Raw genomic sequence first — 10265 nt, 5'->3', positions numbered from 1 at the left:
TGATTCCGAGCCCCACGTCGGGCTCTGAGCTAACAGCTCAGAGCCTGGAGCCTGCTTCCGATTCTGTGTCTCCCTTTCTCTCTGCCCCTCCCCCACTTGTACTCATGCTCTGGCTTGAAAATAAATAAACATTAAAAAAATAAATAAAAGAAGGCACCTGGCATAAAACCCCATGGTCAGCTGGCACCCCTGAAATGGGCCATCACCGTGACCTGCCTGTGTGTGCAGGCTTGGTGGGAGCCAAGGCAGGGCTTTCCTTCAGGGAAAGGTTTTCCCGTGCTCACTCGTTAGCCGCATCTTTGCCATGATTCCGGCTGCGCACGTGGGCATACCAGGCTGGAGGACTAAGCGTCTGGATAGTGGCCTATTTTCAGTTATTTTTGCTCACCAACATCTGCAGACCCACAACAAGATCCAAAGTATTTCACTCCATAGACTGAAATCGGTCAGCTTCGTGACGGGAGACAATCTGTATCCCTGGAGGACACAGACGGCCTTGTTCTCTCTGCCCTGGCTTATCCGCCAAGGAGCAGGCCAGCCAGGCGGGCTGCGCCAAGGGGCCGGCCCCGCATGTGCCTCCACAGACTTTGGCCTCATAGGGCTGGCGGGGGGCTGAGTCACAGGCCGGCCACTGGTCACTTTGCAGGCATGACAGGAGGCTCACACTGCTCTTCCTGGGCTGGGGCGGGGCTGTCTGCCTCCCAGGAGCGGGAGGCCCTTTGGACAAGAAGCCTTTCCTGCCAGGCGTGAAAGCTTCTCATTTCTTTTTTATGGGAGGGTGAGAAAAATATTCTCAAACTGATTGTAGTGGTGGTTGCACAGCTCTGAGAATATACAAAACCATTTTGCGCTGCACATGGTTGAATTATACGCCAATAAAGTTGTTATATATAAAACCATAGCAAGGTGTTAATATTATCTAACACTCACCCCATCCTTAAAATGGATATGTATTGGAGTATATTCAGTATTCCTTGATTGTCTCAAAAGCGTCTTTTTATAGCTTGTTGGCTTAAATCAGGATACCAAGAGCATTTACCCATTGCCACTGGGAATATACAGACCAGGAGTAGACACTACATAGCGTCTTTGTAGTCCTTTTTTCCTACGGCATAACACAGCCTGAGCACACCTGTGCTCACCCGACTCTCAGAGTTGCACAGCATTTCATGGGGGAATGAAATGTTCTACACTCTTCATGAGACCAGGCCTCTGTTGATACATATTGCCACATTTCTCTCTGGAAGGTTGTCCTCACTGACACTTTCTCAAACCATGTAAATAACCTGTTATTCTCCATTTTATGAAGGGAATGCTTCTTTGCTCAAGGCCCTACCTAACAAGATTGTAGAGTCGGAGTGTAAACTTGCTCAGTCCAGCTCTGGGCTGGAGGTCTGCTCCCTGGTGTCCAGATCTGTCAGGGTTGCTGCTTTACCAGAAGCATGGGGTCCGTACATCTGTCTGCTGCCTGGAGGGGCGGCCTGGGTGGCTCAGTCAAGGAAGCACACAACTTCAGCTCAAGTCACGATCTCATGGCTTATGGGTTCAAGCCCCATGTTGGACTCTCTGCTGTCAGCGCAGAGCCCTCTTCAGGTCCTCTATTTCCCTCTCTCTCTGTCCCTCTTCCACTTGCTCTCTCTCAAAAATAAGTAAACATTTAAAAAAACAACAACAAAAAAACCACTTGCTAATATCAGACCATCACATGTGGGGAGGGAGGTTGTGTATGTTATTACAGATTATACATTTAAAAGTCAGGGTGCCTGGGTGGCTCAGTCGGTTAAGTGTTTGAATCCAGCTCAGGTCATGATCTCACAGTTCATAAGTTTGAGCCCCATGATGGGCTTTGTGCTGACAGCTCAGAGCCTGGAGCCGCTTTAGTTTCTGTGTCTCCCTCTCTCTCTGCCCCTCCCTTGCTCATCCTCTGTCTCTGTCTCTCTTTTTCTCTCTCAAAAATATATAAATATTGGGGCACCTGAGTGGTTCGGTCGGTTAAGTGTCTGGCTTCAGCTCAGGTCATGATCTCACAGTTCATGGGTTCCAGCCCTGCATCAGGCTCTGTGCTGACAGCTCAGAGCCTGGAGCCTGTTTCGGATTCTGTGTCTCCCTCTCTCTCTGACCCTCCCCTGCTCACACTGTTTCTCTCTCCCTCTCAGAAATAAATAAAACATTAAAAATTTTTTTAAATATTAAAATTTTTTTTGTTTAAAAAAAACAAAAAGTCTTCAAGGCATACCAGCCAAGGGCAATGGGTAAATGCTGTTTTTATCCTGATTTAAACCAACAAGCTATAAAAAGACATTCTTGAGACAATTGAGGAATATTGAATATACTATGATACATATCCGTATTAAAGATGAGGTGAGTGTTAGATAATATTAATACATTGCTATTAATTTTGTATGATGTGATACTGCTATTACAGTCTTAAATGTATTATGAGATTTACACATAATGAATTATTAACAAATCAAATTATAGCAGGACATGTTCCAGCAAAACAAAAGCTGGAGAGAGAGTTGATACAAAATCAGTTACACATCAATAATTGTTGACTCTGGGGAATGAGTACGAGGGGGTTCATTCGACTATTTTCGAAATTGTTCAGAACAAAAAGAGCGTGCATGTATGTGCATGTGGGTGCGTGGATATCCATATTTGCCGAGGTTCAAAAGATTTTCTAAAGATAATACTGCTAAGGAGGTTAAAAATTGCACCCTCTGATTTCCATTTACAAGAAAAGAAAGATGGTGTTTGCAGACAGATTGAGCCATTCCAGAAAGTGTGCAAGACCTCGACATGCTTGCAGAGTGGAGAAGCCCTGTGAGCTGGGAGATCCCCCCTCCTCCCCACGCTCCACTGAAGGTCAAAGTGAGGGTGAAGGTCGGCTCTCAGTTTCCAGAAACAGGTGGTGCTACCACCCATATCCCAGGAGGAAGCTCGGGCTTTTCCCAAAGATGGGTGCATGGAGGACCACGTCCCAGGAAGGACCCACCTCCACGGTGCACTGCACATGGAAGTAATGAATGCAGACTCAGGGACTGGGCGGGCCACCTGGGAGCCCCCAGACACAGGTGAGAGCAGAGTGACAGGGCCCAGGGAGAGGGCAAACGGTGTGCAAGGGTCAACCTCCCCAGGTAAGCCAGGGCCCCTACCCACTCAAGGACAAATGCCTGAGTGGTTCAGGCACGCATGCCTTCAGGCGGGGCCAGAGTCAACACAGATCTCCTTTCCTGTTTTATCTACACTCTTGGATTCTCCCCACTGGGGTAAAGTTGGCACAGGCAACACTGCCGTCTTGTATCCTAACACCTGAGGGACTTCACTGGAAGATATCTTTTTTCTGATGGCTCCTGCCAAACTCCTCTGGATGACACTCACTGGTTTTCATCGGCCTGATTTAGGTTCCTTGCCCAGCCCAGATTGATCTCTGTGTTCCCAATGGTGCCTTCATTGTCCAGGCCTGGGCCATGCCCCCACCACAGCAGCCAGGAGGAAAGGCAGCCCCAGGGGACTCAAGAGGCTGAGAGGAGAGAAGGGAGGATTCCACAGAGGAATCCAGGGTGTTGTCCCCAGAGGGAAGGAAGACAGGTCCAAACTTCCTTACTGCCCATTGGTCACTCCAGAGGTCATGGCTGCCTGCATGCCTTGCGAAAACCCAGGCAGACCCTCCCTGAAGCCAGAAGGGGCCAGGAGGTTCTCATGTCCCCACTGCCTCAACAAACATGGAAACCAGGATGTACATGACATAAGAATGGCTTCAGGTTTGTTCTGGGGCCCAGTCCCTGCCTCATGGATCTAGACAGACTCTTGCATAGGATGTTCTCCACTGCCCTATCTACACAGCCCACCCAGAAACACCCCCTCTCCAGTCCTCTCTGATGGAGAGGGACTCCAGAAGAGTCCTAGACCCCAAGCCTTCACCCTCTGTCCCTGCCCCAGGTTCTAAAAATAATAGCCAAATGCCACTTGCTAGACTGGACAACATGGAGAGGGGGCATTAGTCACCACACCCAGAGAGCCCCTCCACCCCCCACCCCCCAGAATCTACAGGACATCAGCAGTGTATGGAGTGGTCAGTTCAGCTGCCCATGGGGCCAGGCGGGAAACCAAACCTAGATGGACAGCCAGTGCCCAGCCTGGAGGGGAGGACGGGGAGGACAACCCCCTCTCAGGGCATAGCCACACGCAGGACCGTGCAACCATCGCCAGAACTGCCAGCTCGTCTGATTGGTCACGAGAAACGGGAAGCCTAGGACACCCCCTGGGCCCTTCTTAGTCTCGTCTTAGTAGACAAGAAGGTGAGAAAACAGGAATGCAGTACCAGAGTCGACATTGGTGGCATTAGAGTGACCAACTGCCCTCCCCCCCACCCCCCACCTGCCCAGGAGTTCCCTGGGGTGTGGGAACTTCAGTACTAAGCCCAAGACAGTCCCAGTAAAACTCAGACAGCCAGTCACCTTGGGTCCCACCCTCAGACAGGATGACAGAGCATTTCCTAAAGGGAGTGGGCAGGGCTGGGTCAGTCTCAGAGGTGCTCAGCTGGAACATAACCACTCCGAGACCTCAAGGGGCAGGATCCAGAGAGGGCAGTGTGGGAGAGGCCGCCAGGCCCAATCTGAGGCCCTAGGGAGAAGACTTCTATCCTGACCTCACCCCTTCCTTCTCCAGACCTCCTGCTGGCCAGAACCAACCAGAAGCCAGAGGGCCTGGGACCCCTGGAAAGGCCCGCCTCCTGGGGCACAGGGTGGAGGAAGGGTAAAGAAGTGGATCTGGTGCCCTTTGGTCCCAGAGGAGATGCTTGCCTGAAATGATGGGGCCAGAAAGAATTCGCTGCTCGGAGTAGGTGGAGCTTCTGTTGTGTCGTGCAAGTGTTACCACCGCCAGAGAACCTTCAGGGCTGGCTGGGGTCAGCTGCTGCTCTCTGTTCACCGACATCCGACAGCCAATGCCTGCGATCCCAGATTTCTGCTCGCCTGCGCAGACACACCCCCACTGTCTCCTGGCTGGGCATAACGGAGGCCCAGCTCTGCCTGGGAGCAATGGCACCTGAAGTGTGTTGACAGTGCCGGCATTTCTGGGCCAGATATGGGCTTCTTCACAGCATAATTCTTTCTTTCTTTCTTTCTTTCTTTCTTTCTTTCTTTCTTTCTTTCTTTCTTTCTTTCTTTCTTTTCTTTCTTTCTTTCTTTCTTTCTTTCTTTTTAAGTTTTTATATATTTAGGGACAACTGGGTGGCTCAGTCAGGCATCTGACTTCGCTCAGGTCACGGTCTCAGGGCTCACAGGTTCAAGCCCCGCGTTGGGCTCTGTGCTGACAGCTCAGAGCCTGAAGCCTGCTTTGAATTCTGTGTCTCCATCTTTCTCTGTCCCTGTACCACTTGCGCTCTGTTTCTCTCTCCCTCTCAAAAATAAACATTTAAAAAATTTTTTTTAAAGTTTATATATTTTTATTTTGAGAGAGAGAGAGAGAGAGAGAGAGAGAGAGAGAGAGAATCCTAAGCAGGCTCCATGCTATCAGCACAGAGCTGGCTATGGGGCTTGAACTCATAAACTGTGTGTGAGACTGTGACCTGAGCCAAAATCAAGAGTCAGACACCTAACTGACTGAGCCACCCAGATGCACCCACAATTAATTCTTTCTAATCCAGAGGTCAAACTCTGGCTACAAAACAGTATTTGTGGTATGACCATATTATTGTTTAAATAATGAATTACCAATGCAAAGAATATTATTTTGGGGCGGTTGTAAAAACAAGTTGACAGGATTAACCCTTGCAAGATTTCTAAAGTTATTTCTTAATATGAATGTGTATCTCTACTGGAAAGATAAAGTTATACAGATCTATAATTAGCTTTATTATTTTTTAAATTAACTTATAGTTATAAAAGAATACAGGAGTTCAGACTTGTGACAGAACTCCTCCTCAGTCCCTGTAGGAGAGAGAAAGAAAGTGGAAAAAGTTTGTGGCTCCAAGGAACTCTTTAGAAAAGTCACCTCCGTGCTGAGCTGAAAGGGAGGGGAGGGCCTCTCTTGCCTCAATGCTGACGTTGAGGGAGGTGGCGGGGGTGGGGGCAGTGGGGCGCAGCCATCTGGTGGCCTGAAATGAGCTGGACAACCCTTCCCTTCTCGCACCAGCCAACCTCCTGAGGCCTACCCTCTCCAGGCCTACACTCAGGGCAGAATTCCTGCCTCAATTTCCCATCCAGATCTCCATTGCTGGCTGTCCTTGAACCTCGGTCCCAGGCCAGTCCTTCAGACCCTCCCTAGCCCTGCACCTTTGCCCCCCACCACACCGCCATCTACCCCACCCCAGCCTAACCCCATAGAAGGGAGAAGGGAGGAGTCTGGGGGACATGGCCTCCTGTCCCAAGCCCTGGTCTGGCCTCATACCTTGCTCTACTTGTGCTCCCCACCACAGATTTCAGCTGAGGACCAGCCACCCTGAGGCAAGGAACTCCACCCAGGTGGTCTCTAGCCTGGGTTCCCTGAACCTTCTATGCCATGGGCACTATTCCAGGTCCCCTAAGAATCTTTCACCCCGTCCCATGGATGAAGTGACCCAACGCAGAGCTCCAGCTGCATGTCTCAGCACCCTGTACCCTTTGGCTCCCTGGACACTCTGCCGAAGCTGGGGAAGGCTGTGCTGCACAGCTCTTGGCAGGGCTGGGTCTCTGGGGGCTTCAGGAGCTGACACAGAGGTCTGCCTGGCATTTCTGCTCTCAGAAGGGAACAATAAGATCTGGAGGAACAGGTGACTACCCAGGGTCACCCAGTGGCCTCAGCCCAGCTGAGGTGAGTGGAGCCTGGCGGTGAGGGCCCCGATGACAGCATGGGAGCTGTTGAAAGCCCAGCTAGGATTTCCGCAGGAGTTTGAGGGCAGCCCTCATCCTACCTGGGACCCCATAACCCTCTCCAGGCCCCAGTGGAAATAGTAAAGAAGAAAAAGAATCTGAACGGACCCTGTGGCCCGAGGCTAGCAGGCACATTCCGTGTCTACCAGGACAGCCGTGAGACTTAGTGGACTACATGGGGAAGAAGCAGGTCTCTGGGCTCTTTGGAGAAACCAGTCAGTGAACGAATCCCCCAGTTATATAAAAGTTGCCTTGTGATCTGGAAAAACCAGGCAGGTTAAGAAACCATGTCTGTAGCTGCTCTTTCCAATTCCAGCACGTGGTCTTACTTACTGATGGCCAGGGGGGTCAAGGTCACTCCTGGAAAGTGGGGCCAGAGCCATCCATGATGATCAGCTAGGCCCTGTGGGTTTCCTGCTCAATACTCAGGCTCGCTCTCCTGGGAGCACAGGTATGGAGCCAGGCTGGAGGAGATGTCTACCCCTGGTCTTGCATCCTCCTTCTTCTGAGAGGGGCTGTGCCTGGACCTCCTGATCCAGACCAGCCCCCTACTTCCTGGCTGGGTGACTTTGTGCAGATTGTTTGATCTTACTAAATCCCAGGGGCCTCCTGGGTTGTACCAGGACAGAGCCCTGACGAGGTGAGGGCAGGAGGAAGGGGTTCTAATCAGCAGCACTATATGGGCTGGGGCCACCAGCTACTTAACTGCTTCCCTGAACCTCAGATCACAGTTCCAGGAGGTTGAAGGAGGCAAGACTCAATTTGGTTGCAAATGACAGAAGTCACTTCCAGCAAAGATGGGAATTTATTGAGCCTTGATACCAAGAATTCCAGGAATACATCTGGCTTCCACCCCAGCTAAACCCAGGGGCTCAAAAAAATATGCATTTTCGGGGCCCCTGGGCTGCCTAGTTGGTTGAGTGTCCTGATTCTGGATTTCAACTCAGGTCATCATCTCAGGGTCGTGGGATCAGGCCTCACATCAGGCTCTATGCTCAGTGACGAGCCTGCTTAAGATTGTCTCTGTCTCTGTCTTTCTCTCTCTTCCTCTGCCCCTTTCCCCTGCTTGTGCTCTCTCTCTCTGTCTCTTAAAAAACAAATGTGGGGCACTGGGTAGCTCAGTTGGTTAAGCATCTGACTCTGGCTTAGGTCATGATCTCATTGCTCATGGGTTCGAGCCCTACATCAGGTTCTGTGCTGACAGCTCAGAGCCTGGAGCCTGCCTCAGATTCTGTCTCCTTCTCTCAACACCTCCCTTGCTCGTTCTCTGCATCTTTCTCTCTCAAATATAAAATTAAAACAAGGGGGCCTGGGTGGCTCAGTCTGTTAAGCATCTGATTTCGGCTCAGGTCATGATCTCACAGCTCGTGGGTTCGAGCCCCACGTCAGGCTCTGTGCTGACTGCCAGCTCAGAGCCTGGAGCTTGTTTTGGATTCTGTGTCTCCCTCTCTCTCTGACCCTCCCCTGCTCATGTTTTCTCTCTCGCGCTCAGAAATAAATAAAACATTAAAAAAAAAACCCTTAAATAACAATTAAAACAAACAAATGTGCATCTTTCTCCATCCTAGAGATCTGTTTTGCTCTGGATTGCCTCACTCTCGGACATCCCCACCCCCACTCCAAAGTTGACAAGAGGGTCCTCACCATCACCAGTCTACCCTCCAGCCAGCTGTGCCACCAGGCAAGGAAGAAGCTCATCTTTTCTGATTTCCCCATGTCACTGAGCAGGTTGTCAAGAGCCCAGCATGAGTCACATGCTGATCCCTGCACCAGTGTCAGAGCCGGGGGATCTAGTGGCTATGTGGCCCAGGTCACATAACTAGTCCCCAAAGCAGGGAGGATAATGGGTGAGCAGCTGCAGATACCTCCACAGGGGTCCAAGCATCTATGCCACTCCCCACTGGGGAGCCGGATGGATCCCAGGGTTCCTGGTGTGTTGGTGCTAAGCAGAGGGCCTGATGACATCATGCTGTTCCCACCTCAGTTACATAGGGTGGGACTCGAGTTCCTGTCTCTGGGCTGGGGCAGAACAGCCTCATCTCCAGACTCCAGACTCCTGCTTTCGCCCACAGCAGTGTCCTGTGCACTTGTCTGAACTTCCCTTGTCTAGTCTTCTAACTTCCCCTGGCAACCTGCCCTGGGGCTACACGGACCTGTACCAACTCCAGCCCCAGCCCAGTCCCAGGCAGAGCCTGGCACCCTCCCCACAAACCTGTCCTGCCCCCTCCCTGTCTCCCAATCCCACCAGGAATTGTCTTGTTCTCCTGGTGTCACTGGATTACTGTCTGCCTCCCACCACTCTGTAAGTGCCAGATGAGTGCCGGGAATGGATTATTCCCACTCGTCATTAAGTCTCATTAAGCATCTGGACAGGCATGAAGCAGCTGCTAGGGTGAATGAATGAATGAATGAATGAAATGAAAATGACCCTGTAGAGTGAAGGGTAAAAGGCAAACACAGCTGCTCCAGAACCGGTTCCGCTATTTCCCAGCAAAATGACTCAACCAAACCCCTTCCTTACTGTCGCTGAGCCTCGGTTTCCTCAACGGGCAAATGGGTAAACCAAACACCTTCTCCCTATAGGACCTGCAGAGCCCCAGTGAAGTTAGAGAGAGATTAATTACATCAGGAAAAAATGCCAGAGACAAGACGCAAAAAGCTTCGTTTTGTGCTCTAACACGACTGAGGAGGATCTGTTTAGAATTTCAAGATTTTTTTAAGTAAAATAAAAAAACACCAGATGGCTTCAAAGTACGCCAATGTTGGGCTAGTTCTCGTGACCTTCCTCGGGAGACCGAGGCCGGGAGCGCAGTGGGGAGGGGAGGAGACAGCCGGGAACCGGGGCGGAGGAACGCAGGTCTCCGTGACTCACAGCTGGGCGCGAATAGGGCTCCAGGCCGGTGGGCGGAGAAGCCCCTGGCTCGCGCAGCCCAGTGCGCTGAGGACAGGTCCGCCAGCGCGCCACAGGGAGGGGGTGGTTCCCTGGGTCGCCCCTGCTTGGCTCATGACCTGGGGGAATCCTCATGTTGCAGCTCCGGCTCTCCAGAAAATCCCGGGTTCGAATTCTGCCACCGCCAGAATTTGTCAATTCCGGCTGCCCTGTTTTGGCAAAGTCCCTTTCCACCTTGGAGAGGCCTCAGTTTTCTCATTTATCAATCAGGCCTTAAAGTTCTCTCCTCAGAGAGGAGAGCCTACCGTGTACCACGATTCTGGTGCCCTCGGTGAAGCCTGGCACACAGAAGGGCGCACACGTGCGTTATGCCAGCCATTGTGCTCTGCGTCCTTATCCTCACTAGGACCAGGCAGGTAGGTTCCATTGTCATCCCATTTTACAGACTGGCAAACTGAAGCACAAAGCAATTCAGCTCCCTGCCCAACGTCCCACGCCTAGACCAATGCTAAATCTTGAGT

The sequence above is a fragment of the Hyaena hyaena genome, unplaced genomic scaffold, assembly GCF_003009895.1.
Source record: "Hyaena hyaena isolate Hyena2069 unplaced genomic scaffold, ASM300989v1 scaffold_1385, whole genome shotgun sequence".
NCBI lineage: Eukaryota > Metazoa > Chordata > Mammalia > Carnivora > Hyaenidae > Hyaena > Hyaena hyaena.
This window is presented reverse-complemented; position numbering follows the sequence as displayed.